Raw genomic sequence first — 12397 nt, 5'->3', positions numbered from 1 at the left:
AAATGATACTGTCTTCGGGTTTATCTTACTTCCTAATGTTCTTGATGGATCCTAAGGATACTGCAGAAATCTAAATTTTGAAATCTTTAAATAGATGAAAGCCAATCATAAATAATGCATTTTTGCATTTAGATAAGATATTCTGCTTGGCTATTTTAAAGTTAAAAAAAAAAAAAGAGCTATTATTCCTAGGTGTTCTTGCAACAAATCAAACACTAATCATCTTTTGCTTGTATTTTGCTATTTGTCTTCAGGACTGCCCTACCATAAAGTGATATACAATAATCTCTCTCAGTGACAGATTAATTGGTTTTCTCTGTGTCTCATTTTAGAATATTGAAAGTGCCACGCTGAGCAAGATATCCTAGTGTTGGTTCTCGGACAGTGCCTCTCATGCACATCTTGCTGAGAAGCTGAGGCAGCTTCTGATCACATTTGTAACCCCCTCTTCTTCCCAGCTCTCCCTGAGGAGTAACAAAACAACTGGGCCAGGAATGATGTCATATCCTGGATCTCCAGCGGAGCAGGAGCTGTATCTCCTTGTCCCTGGTGCCAGGGAACCAAGAATGGCACCTGTCTTGCCTTGGAGCAAAGGATCCCACTGTTCCCTCTCCTGCAATTCTCATCCCTAGAAAGTGTCTTGGCTTGACCTCTCATTTCCTTCAAGTCTTTTCTCAAATCTCACCTTGAGGATAAGAAACCTACCTGCAAATGCAATACAGGAAACTGTCCCTCTCCCCCTACCACTTGAGGTCTCCTTTATATGCTCTAATTTTTCTTCTTTTGATAGCATTTACCACTTTTTAACATATTAAATAGTCTTATAATTTATTGTATATATGTTTTCATCACCATTAAACCCTGATATATCCCTTGAGTGGAGAGATCTTTTTCTGTTTGCTTCCTGGTGTATCTTATGTGCTAAGAATACTGTCTGACATGCAATAGAAACTCACTGAATATTTGTGAATGACTGAATAAATGACCAGCTACAAGAAGAGTGCCTGCTACTCCTTGTTGCCTGGATAAGCAAACAAACAAAGAAACCCCCTGTGGCTTCTTTGAGGAGCTAGGAGTCTGTATCTCTCTGTCTGCTGTGGATTTGGAGAGAAGCCACTCTGGTGAGCTGAACAGACCAAAGAGGGACTGGATTCCCTGCTCACCGGCTGTCAATCCAAAAGACGAGAAGCTACTGTGCATTCCACCATATGCTGCTACAGGAGATTATGCCAACAATCTGATCTTCGTGAGTTCTAACGAATCACAAAATCATGAGGCAACAAATTAAAAATATGACTCACTTAACAGCACTTGGTCACCTAAGGGAAGAAGACCAAATTGAAGATCTAGTGTGGGGCAGCTCCTACTGAAATGGAACTGAAGAAAAGTCAGAAAAGACTGTTACAAAGCAAGACAAACAAAACAAAAGATGTTACAAAGCAAAAAAAAAGACAGACAGTACCCAACCTCTTCAGAAAATAGTAGAGGGAAGATTTCCTTCTCATTTATGAAGCCGGCATTATCTTTATATCAAAGCCAGCAAAAGAAATTGCATAAAAAGAAAACTACAGAAAAATATTCTTCATGAACATCATAGATACAAAATTTCATAACCAAATGTTGGCAAATTAAATTTAACAATATATTAAAAGTATTATGCAACACGACAAGTCAAATTTATCTCAGGAATACAGGTTAATGCAACATTTAAAAAGCAATGAATAAAATTCATTCTGTTTTCAGACCAGAAAAGAAAAAACATAACCATCTCAATAATTATAGAAAAAGCATTTGCCAAAACCCAATATCCATTCCTAATTTTTAAAATCTCTCACCAATCTAGTAATAGAAGGAAATTTTCTCAACCCAGTCAAGAACATCTATGAAAAACCAATGCTAATGTTATATTTAATGTTGAAACATTGAATGCTTACCTATAACTTCAGGAACAGGGCAAAGATGTCTGCTTTCACCACTTATATTCGTCTTAATAACAGAGATTTCAGTTACTGCAACAAAGGAAAAAAAGAAAAATCATAAATATTACATAGGAAGAAATAAAACTGGCTTAATTCACAGAGAATATGATCACACATGAAGTAAGTCATAAGGAATGTGCAAAAAAAGCTATTAGAAGTAATAAGTAAGTTTAGGGAGGTCAAATATTCAAGGTCAGTGAGCAAAAATTAATTTATCTCTATATACTAACCAGAAAATTTGGAATTGAAAATAAAAATACTATTTACTAATGACATCAAAAATTATACACTACCATAGGGGAGGAAGAAATATTCCTCTACCTTCTAGGTTCTCCTGGCTGGTCTAAGAATTAAATTGAATGAGACAGAATAATAGGAGAAAATCAAACAAATTTAATAACATGTATACATGGGAGAAACCCAGGAAAACTGAGTAACTCACCAAAATGGCTGAAGCTACCACCTTAAATACCATCTTCAGCTAAAGGAAAAGGAGGATGGAGGGGTAGTGGTTTGGAACTTCAAAGGCAATTCACACGGAGATGGAAAAGCAAATGTTTGGTAAACAAATGTTTGCCATGCCTTGCAAAGACAGTGAGACCTGGAGAGGACTTTGATCAAATGGGCCTTGCTGTGGTCCTCCCTGTCTACCACTAGGTGTGCTAGTGGTAGTTTATACTATATTATACACCTAGTTTATACTATACTATAGTTATCTATAGTATTTGCTCTTTCCTGAAACAGGCCTTCTATCTTAAATTCTTTTAGGCAGTTGGGGGAAGGTCAAAGTTTCTTCCTGATTCTTTTGTTTTTAAAAATAATTGAGTCAAAGAGACATATTTTGGGGTGGCAAATTTTGATCCTCCCACATTACTTAATGATAACCTTAACAAAATATGTAAAAAGACTGTACACTATAAACTATAAAATATTGTTGAAAGAAATTCAAAAAGACCAAAATAGAGAGCTACAACAAATCACTTGATTGGAAGAATAAAACAAAATGGCAATTCTCCCCAAATTGATATGCAGGTTTATTGTAATGTCTTTCAAAATCACAGCAGGATTTTTTGCATAAATTGGCAAATTGATTCTAAGATGTATATGGAAAGATGAATAACCCAGAATAGCCAAAGCAATATTGAAACAAACTGTAGAACTTATGCTCCTTAATGTCAAAATTATTATGAAGCTATTACAATTAAGAATTATGGTTCTAGCAAAAGAAGAATCACATAGATCAAAGGAATAGAAGTGAGAATATAGAAATAAACTCTCATATTCATGATAAATTGATTTCTAACAAAGGTGCCAAGGAAATCTAACGGATAAAGGATAGTCTTTTCAACAAATGGTGCTGAGCCAATTGCATAACCATAGACAAAAAGATAAATCTCGCCCCTTAACTCGCAGCATATGCAAAGATTAACTCAAAATGGATCATAGACTTAAATGTGATAGCTAAAATTAGTTTAAAAACTGGGCAAAATATGTGACTAGACACCTCACTTAAGTCTACATAAATGGCAAATAAGCTCATAAAAATATGCTCCACATCATTAGTCTTTGGAGAAATGAAAATTAAAAACACAATGAGATACCACTACAAACAATTAGAAGGGTTAAAATTAAAAAGAATGAAAAGACCGAGTTTTGGCAAGAATGTGCAGCAACTGGAACTCTCATATATTGCTGGCAGGCATGCAAACTGGTATAGCTGTGTTGGAAAGCAGTTTGACACTGTCTTATAAAGATAAACATGTACTTAACATGCATCCCCGCCATTTTACTCCCAGGAGAAGTAAAAACATCTGTCCACACAAAATGTTACACTTGAATGGTCACAGTAGCTTTAGTCATAATAGGATAAAACTGAAAATAATCCCAAAGCCTAGTAACTAGTGAGTAGGTAAACATGGGTTTATGCATACAATAGAATCAATCAAAAAGCAATCAAAGCAATCAAAAGCAACAAACTACTGATATACGCACAAATACATGATTCTTTACATTTATAAATCTTAAAAGCATTATGCTAAGGGAAGAAAGTAAGACTCACCAAAAAGTATATACTGTATGATTCCATTTATATGAAATTCTAGATAAGACAAAACTGTAATGACAGAAAGTAGATCAGAGGTTGACTAGTTCTGTGGGTGGGGGAGAAGATGAACTGTAAATGGGTACATGTAACTTTATGGGGTGGTGCAAATGTTCTTAAGCTTTCACAAATTTTTGAGTCATATTGTGTCCAAATTATATCTCATACAATAGATGTTGAAAAATTGGAAAATGAAATACAAGTATCCCTCACTATCCAAACTCACACTACACAAACTCTCATTTTCTGAACTTAGGGACCTGCATTCCAGACAGAGCTGCCTTCTGAAACACCAAGAGAACAAGAGCACTGTCAACCTGGAGAAGGGCAGCATCCCTGAACCACCTTCAAGTGCTGGACTCTGGAATACAGGTCCCCTGCTGCCATTCCCTCCACAGCAGAGTTTGTGTGGCCTTCATCCAAACAGCTTCAAAGATCTCTGGCAGTCTTTGCGCCCTACACACGCCCCAACACCAAAAAAAATCTCACACAGATTTTTAAAAGAAAGTTTGTAGGATCCTCCACAAAAAAAGCAATATTTTCCTTCCGGGAGATCCTGTGAGACTTTATCTGTCTCTAACTAAAACTTTTCAAGTTCAATGTTGTATTATTATATTTTAATTACATTTATCTACTCTATTGGACCCCTCCTTGTTATTAAACCTATTTCTGGTGATCAGCTTTTGTGGCCTCACAGTGCTTTGGTACAGTAGCATTGACCCAATAAAGCATATTTCAGCATTTTTGTGTGTGTATGTGAGATTGGTCTAGTATTCTACAAACGTCTTTAGGAACTTCTTCCTATGATCCAAGCTGTTAGTATAACCATCTTTTCTTACAAGCTAATATTTCTTATTAGCTAAAGTCTGAGAATGTAATGCCATTTTTGAACAGTTGTTTCTGTTTACATTAAACATAATTTTTATATTAAATATATTTTATATTAAATTAAAATATATTTTAATTTTTGCATTAAACAATTGTTTCTGTTTATATTAAATTCAAATTCTATTATAGACTAGAAAGGAGAAAAGAGTGTGAGTGTGTGTATGTGTCTCCTTATTTACAAATTATACTGTATACCTACTAGATTATCAATTATTTGATTATTCATAACAAAGTCTCCTCTTAATATGAAAAAAAACCATAATGAGTGCATTTTTTAAATTTTTTTCTTCCATCTTTGCCTCCTCTCTCCAGCTTCCTGTTTTGTTAAAGAAAGAAGATAATTTAAAAACTCACAAACTTATCATTTCAAAACCATATATTTAGGACAACATCCACACTTCTAGAATTCATAAACAAAAAAACAATATACATATAAACTTTAAAAACAACTATTTATTTACATTTGGTGATGGAATCTTTTTTGTCACATCATTATATTTTTTTACTATTTCTATTTGCTATTTGAAGTGGTAGCTACTCAAAAAATATTAACCAGTGATTATTCAATTTATTTGTATATTCAGATAATATATTTATTATATTAATTGAAAGGCAATTAGAATTAAAATATGTTAAAATGTTCTATTTAATCAAATAAGTACTTTTAAAAATAAAATACTGCATTTCTGACTACAAATATAAATCATGGTTGAAAATTAATCAAGAATGTCACCCGGAAATAAACAATAAATAGATGGCTCTGTGTGGCTCATAAAGAACTTATTCTAAGATATATATATATTCAAGCATCTCCCAGATTTTAACATTTTGTAGATACACTTTTATTTAGGTTTCCTTTAAAGAAGAGGGAGGGATATTTGATATTAAGGAAAAACACACTTCTTAGAAAGTATAGTTTTATTTTAGTCCATTCTGAATGAAAGGAAAATTTTATTCAAGTGCAAATGCTAAAATCTGACCTAACAACATTCAAACTGGTTCAAGTTAGTAATCTGTTACTCAGTTATCAAATGAAATTGTCACTGATTAATTGCCCCACATAATTCAAAGGAGGTTTGGAAACAACTGTTTCTCCAAATTGTTTTTTTAGTTAGTTATGATAAGAGCTGCAATCACCAACCACCCTGAATCCATCCAAACCCCACTACAAGAGTAATACCTGTGCAGATGTGCCAGAGATGTGCCCAAGAGATTACCCTTGCCTCATTTTAATGTTAAAATCTAAGCCACAGGAGGAGCTTAGGCCTTATTACCATAATATGCAAAGTATGCATGTTTTCCAACTAAGCCTGTGTAAGCAAATACCCACCTCTTCCTTTTGAATATTCACTCCCCACCTGAAATAAAAGGCCGCTGCTTTCCCTTGTTCAGGAGCTCAGGCTTTGGAAACGATTCCCTGTGGTCATTACTCACTGCAAATAAACCTTAGTTTGTGTGACAATTGCTTCTGGTGAAGGCTTTGATTTCAACTCACCAAGAAGCAGATCCACTTTCGTTTGGTAACAAAGTGAGTTCTATACAGTCTGGCATTCATAATTTTGACTCAATGAATATGTTTGATCTCAGACATCAGAAATCTGTAAGTTCAAATTTGATATCTCTCATTTCTTTGTATCTATTTTGGTACCATTTGTGGGTAGATTGTTCAGAATTTTCAAGCAGAACAAACTGTGCATTTCATCCTTTTTTGTAACAACAGTAAAAAAATATATAGTTAATAAAAATATAAAGCTTGAGTTAAATTCTTTCTCTATCTTAAAACATTGGCCTGGAATTTTTTGGAAAAGCATAGACACCAAGAAGCACTGCACCAAAACATCAAGTAAGCCATTGATAATCATGACTTCCTCTCACACAGATCATCAGAGGATTAGTATGCTGAACTCATATCCTCTATTTCATGTATAAAAGGACTTTTTACAATAAAAGTTCCCCCAAAAAGCAGAATGAGAGAAAATTCCATACTCAAAAGCATTTCTGTTGAATAATTTTCTGTTATGACTAGCACCTTCAGCCTATTTAACTAATAATCTTCAATGTTAAATGTATTCTCTAAGAAAAGAGCTATTTTTTAATCTACCTAATAATACTCATTTTGAAAGTGACCCTTCATGATTTTTCCTGATCTCAAGGGAACCTCAGCTCCTGTTATCTGTACTCACTAGTGTGGAGCAATTAACAGGTATCCCAGCAGCTTAATTTCTGTTTGACGGTGATTATTTTAAGTGTCAAGGGACTGAAGCCATGTTCTTAGAAGGCAGGCCATGACATGGTGAAAGTCTTTCTAAAACCATGGGCATAGTCATAGTTCAACTGGTTTAAACTGAAAGGCAATTTTCCAAATATCTTTGCTCTAGTTAATGCCTAACAAGTATTTAGTTGTCTGTTCTGTATTATATTACTTTGACCTGGAGATTTAGCGAAGCATGCAAGAAAGGTGCTTCAAAAGTGGGTGGAATAAACTGGAATAAATCTTTAACCTTAGGAATTAGAGGGTTTAGCATAGAGATAATATAGTTGAAACACCTCTCTTTATAGATAAACAGAATTCTAACTCAGTTGTTATCTATCTACCTATCTCTCAATGTATCTATCTACCTACCTATCTAATCTACCTACATATCTAACCTTCTGTCTAGTTATCTATTGCTATGAAAAAAACTACTCCAAAATTTAGTAGTTTAACAACCATTTTATTTATTTATTTATTTATTTTTTGTGAGGAAGATCAGCCCTGAGCTAACATCCATGCTCATCCTCCTCTTTTTGCTGAGGAAGACTGGCTCTGAGCTAACATCTATTGCCAATCCTCCTCCTTTTTTTTGTTCCCCCAGATACCCAGTAGATAGTTGTATGTCACAGTTGCACACCCTTCTAGTTGCTGTATGTGGGACGTGGCCTCAGCATGGCCGGAGAAGCGGTGCGTCCATGCACTCCAGGGATCCGAACCCGGGCCACCAGTAGTGGAGCGCGTACACTTAACTGCTAAGCCACGGGGCCGGCCCTAACAACCATTTTATATCACACTGTTTTGTGAGTCAGAAAATCCAGCAAGGGTCCATTGTACATTTCTTCTATTATGCAAAGCATTGACTGGATCTCTCAGTGGTATTAAGCTGGAGGAGGCTGAGCCGTTCTGACGAATCTAAGACCCCTACATGCATATGCCTGGTAACTTGGCAGGGAGGTTGGAAGGCTGGAGACAATTGTACTTTTCTTCTCCATGTAATCCCTGAGATTCTCTGGAATTCTTCTTGAATTCTCTCTGGCAGGGTAGACAGACTTAATATATGGAGGCTCAGGACTTCCATCAAGACAGGAGCTGCTAGTTCTTTTAAAGACTAGTCCCAGAATTAAAATAATATGCTTTACTCCATTAGTCAAAGTAGTCACATATCAGCCTAGATTCAAATGGTGGGAAAACAGACCTCAGTACTCATTGAAATGAATGCCAAAGAATTTTTGTCATTTTTAATAGGTTGTAGTCGCTTCTCTGGCCACAAATTATTTCCATTTCTTCCACAGGAAAAATACACTCAGCCCTTCTCAAGATCCCCCAAAGTCTTATCCCATTTCAATACAGACTCAATGTTCAGTATCTCATTATTTAAATTAGGTCCAGGTGTAGATAAGATTCCCTATGTAAGATTCTTTTTAATACAAAGATCTATGAGTTAAAGAAATAAATTGTATGCCTCCTTCCATACACACACATAACATAGAATGATAAACAAGGCATGGGAAAATGGTAATAAACATTCCTTTTCTAAAAGCAGAGATGGGAGGCATATAATAGTCAGTAGTCTATAGAAATTCTGATATCCATCCGGCCGATGTCCCTAGTTCATTGATTAGAGCCCAGTCCTTCTCCCTGGGACTGATTCTTGGCTAGTTAGTCATCTAGATATCTACTGTTGCATTATAAACTATTAGTGGCTTCAAACAAAAACTGTATTTTTATATTTCGTGATTTTGTGGCTCAGCAAAAGCCAGTCTGAGTAGAAGTGGCACTCTGAAAAAGATTTCTGTTGAATAAATTGCTAGTCTGACTACTGATTCCAGCCTGTTTAAGCAATAATATCCAAACAATGTAAAACGTATTCTCTAAGAAAAGAGCTATTTATAAGCAATAGTCCAAGTTGCCTAGTTGGCTAGGTAATTCTGCTTCATATGCCATCCACTGGGGTTGCTCGATGGTAATGTAGCTAGTGACTGAGCTGAGCTGGAGGGTTCAACACAGCTTCAATCACATGCTTGTACTTTTACAGAGATAGTTGGCTGGGCTCATATTGGCCCTTCTCTCCCTCGATATCCTCTCAGGGATGCTCTATGTGTTCTCACTGGCTAAGTAGCTGGACTTCTATAGCAGTTCAGGGATCCCAGAGACCAAGATAAAGCCATTAAGTCCTCTTAAAGGCTAGGGCTGTAACTGACAGAGTGTCAATTCTGCCATATTCCATTGCTCACATCAGTCACAGCCCAGCCCAGAAGCAAAGATGGGGAAAAGGATCCCACTTCTGAGCAGGAGGAATTTCCAAAAATTTGTAATAATTTTTAACCTACCGTAAGCAACCTGCCCAAGATCACTCTGTGAGTTAGTGGAGTGGCTCAGATTTGGAATCAGGTCTCCTGAACTCCAATTTTTCTTTGTAAATGTTTCCATTGCCTTCAGATGTAGATTTCTCTTTCATCTATCACCTCTTTTTAAGATCAATTTCTGTCCTTTTTTTAATAGTACTTTGAGTGACTAATCTTTCACATTCTCAGATGAACAAATTATCTGTGTGACATTTCATGCCAGGGTCCTGAGATACAAAGGTGATCAAAACAAAGTCTCTGTGGTCTAGGGAGTCACTCAGCATTTTTAACATGGGATATCTTTCGTCTACCTTTAAAAATGTTTATAATGAAATATTTCAGTTATATGAAATATGTGCATGAAAATAATATAATAAACACCATGTGCCAGCAGTCACTTAGAAATAAAATATTACCTGTGTATTTAGTATTCTGTGTGCCTCCTTTTGATCTCATTCCCCTTCTTCTCCTCTTGAGTAACCTCTATAGTGAATTGACTGTATATGTATGTATGTATGTATATATCCATATCATATCTGTATCTATATCCACGTCTATATCTATATATAATATTTTTTCTTCCATTCATTGATGTTCTATATCTTTTGCTCATTTTTATATTCAAACCTTAGTTGAAGGTTTGTTTTTTTTTTAATTTATGTATTCTAATTATTATTGTTAGGCACTTCTATATCTTGCAATTAACTTCTCCTGGACCATGGGCCATGGGATTACCCTTTCATTTATTTTAATGTTGTCTTTAAGAAAACAGATGTTTCCAATTTTAACATTTTGTTTTTCCTGATTAGATTTTCAATCCCTCTAGAATTGGTTTCTTGGCGTGGTAGGAGGTAAGCATATATTTTGTTTCAAATGGATAACCAGATTCACCACTATTATATATGTAGGAGTTAATTATTTCGCTCACTGATGTGTAGTGCTTAATCTATCATAACACAGGGTTTAATATGTGTGTTTTCTCTATTCCTTTCCATTAGTCCATTTATCTGTCTCTCTACACATATACCACTGCATTATTCTTGAGATATGGGTGGCAAATACACTCACCTTATTTTTTTTCTTAAATCTCTCTTAATAATTCTTGGCCCTTTCAATCACCTTATGAATGATATAATCAACTTGTCAATTCCATAAAATCCATGAAGAGATTTTGATTGCCAGTGCATTAAATTAATGTATACATTAGGATTGAATTATCCTATATGTATTGTTAAGACTTTTCAGCCATGAATATGAATATCTCCATATTTAATTCTTTAATGCTTTTCAATAAAATTTTGTAATTTTCCCCTAAACATTTTACACACTTTCTTTATATTTATTGCTTAGTGCTTTCCAGTTTTTATTGTTTTTGTAATGTTATCTTTTTTATTGTTGCTGTGTATAGAAACATAATGGATTTATGATCATATATATGGCTATCTTGCTGAACCCACTTATTAATTTCAAATATTTCTTTCAAGTTTTCTAGATATACAAACACATTGAGTGAGGATATTGACAATTTTGTTTCTTTCTTTCAAAATCTTGCAACTATTATTATTTTTATTATATTCCAGCACTGCTTAGGGCCTCGAGCACATTGTTGAATAAAAATAGCCACGGCAGGATCCTTGTAACTTTCCCGATTTAAAAGAAAACACTTCTATCTTTTACCATTGAGTGTGATATTTTACTGAGATTTTAGGGAACATTTTTGTAGTTAACTCCAAATTTACTAAGTTTTATTTTTTTCTTAATCCACAATGAATATTGAATTATATAAAAGTATTTTCCATATATAATAAGATAAACATAATGTCATATTACAAAATATAATTTATATATTACATGAATGATTTTCAAATGTTAAATACTTCTTTAAGTACTGGAATATGCCTAATTTAATCATGTTTCTTTTAATACATTACTAGATTTGGCTAGCTAATATAATTTAAAATTATTTGTACATTTAACCATAAGTGAAATTGTCCTATAGTTTCTCTTTGAAAGCAGCACAATGTAATGCTTAAAAGTATAAATTCTAAAGCCAGCTTGTTTGGGTTTAAGTCCATGCTTTACCAATTACTTCCTCTGTTATCTCAGAAAAATTTCTAAAATTTTTTGTACCTTTCATTCTTCATATGCAGTCTGGTACCTAGTTCAGTTGATTGGTAAAAGGATTAAATGAGTAAACATTTATAAAGTGCTCAGAGTAATGCTTAGCACCTAAGTGGTACATGAGGTTAATAAAAAAAATAACATGCTGCATTTTTTCTGCTTTCATTATCAAATATATATCAACCTTCTAAAATGAGATGGACAAGATGAATGTTTTCCTACTTTCTGAAGGAATTGTTATAAGATTTCAATTATCTGTTACTTGAGTATTTGACAATGGATCTGGTTTTGGGTTTTTGGGGGGTTTTTTGCTCATTTGGAGAGGGGCGTACAAATTACTGTTTCAAGTTCTTATTTCTTGAAATTCTACTCAAGTTTTCTATTTCTTCTTGTATTGTTTTTGATAAAAGGAGACAACACAGGCAAAGTTCTCCCACTGGTAGAGCTTCCTTTTTTGCAAAAAGGAGACAAAGAATACAGATGTCATGAATAAATAATGCAATGGAAGGGGTAAAGAGTATTGAAATCATAATGTTATTTTATATCAAGTGCAGAGGGAAGTTTTCTTTGATTAAATGCTGCATTAGTTTCCTAGGGCTATTGTAAAAAAGTACCACAAACTGGGTGGCTTAAACAACAGAAATGTACTGTATTCTCACAGTTCTAGAGGCTAGAAGTCTGAAATCAAGGTGTCAGCAGTTGGTTCTCT

Source organism: Diceros bicornis, chromosome 3, assembly GCF_020826845.1.
Source record: "Diceros bicornis minor isolate mBicDic1 chromosome 3, mDicBic1.mat.cur, whole genome shotgun sequence".
NCBI classification, from domain to species: domain Eukaryota; kingdom Metazoa; phylum Chordata; class Mammalia; order Perissodactyla; family Rhinocerotidae; genus Diceros; species Diceros bicornis.
This window is presented reverse-complemented; position numbering follows the sequence as displayed.